The following is a 247-nucleotide window of genomic DNA, read 5'->3' as shown; positions in this document are numbered from 1 at the left end:
CACTATCATTTGTTGTACTTCTTTTGTGAAGGGTGGAGTAAAATTGCTGATTATTGGGTAAATATTCATTATTGATTTTATTATTAATCCAGTAGTCATGGACCATCAGAGGACACTAGTAGCACTTTTGGTATTGATTGATGTAGCAATTTTTAATGTTGTGTTGATCTGCTACACCAGGCTGTGGATTTGGGAAGCATTGCAAGATCATTTGAGGAGAATTTTCCTAAATTTTCCTAAATTATTC

At 33.6% G+C, this 247-nt stretch overlaps 1 protein-coding gene across 1 annotated transcript in view; it reads left to right on the top strand.

The window, feature by feature from the left end:
- The window catches only part of LOC119591922 (protein wings apart-like), a gene marked incomplete at its 3' end in the record, with an annotated part of 17,563 nt that overhangs the window by 9,125 nt on the left and 8,191 nt on the right, over positions 1-247 (top strand).

The sequence above is a fragment of the Penaeus monodon genome, chromosome 29 (genome assembly GCF_015228065.2).
Source record: "Penaeus monodon isolate SGIC_2016 chromosome 29, NSTDA_Pmon_1, whole genome shotgun sequence".
In the NCBI taxonomy this organism is placed as follows: domain Eukaryota; kingdom Metazoa; phylum Arthropoda; class Malacostraca; order Decapoda; family Penaeidae; genus Penaeus; species Penaeus monodon.
The sequence above is the reverse complement of the archived record's forward strand: the minus strand, read 5'-3'. Positions and strand labels throughout refer to the sequence as shown.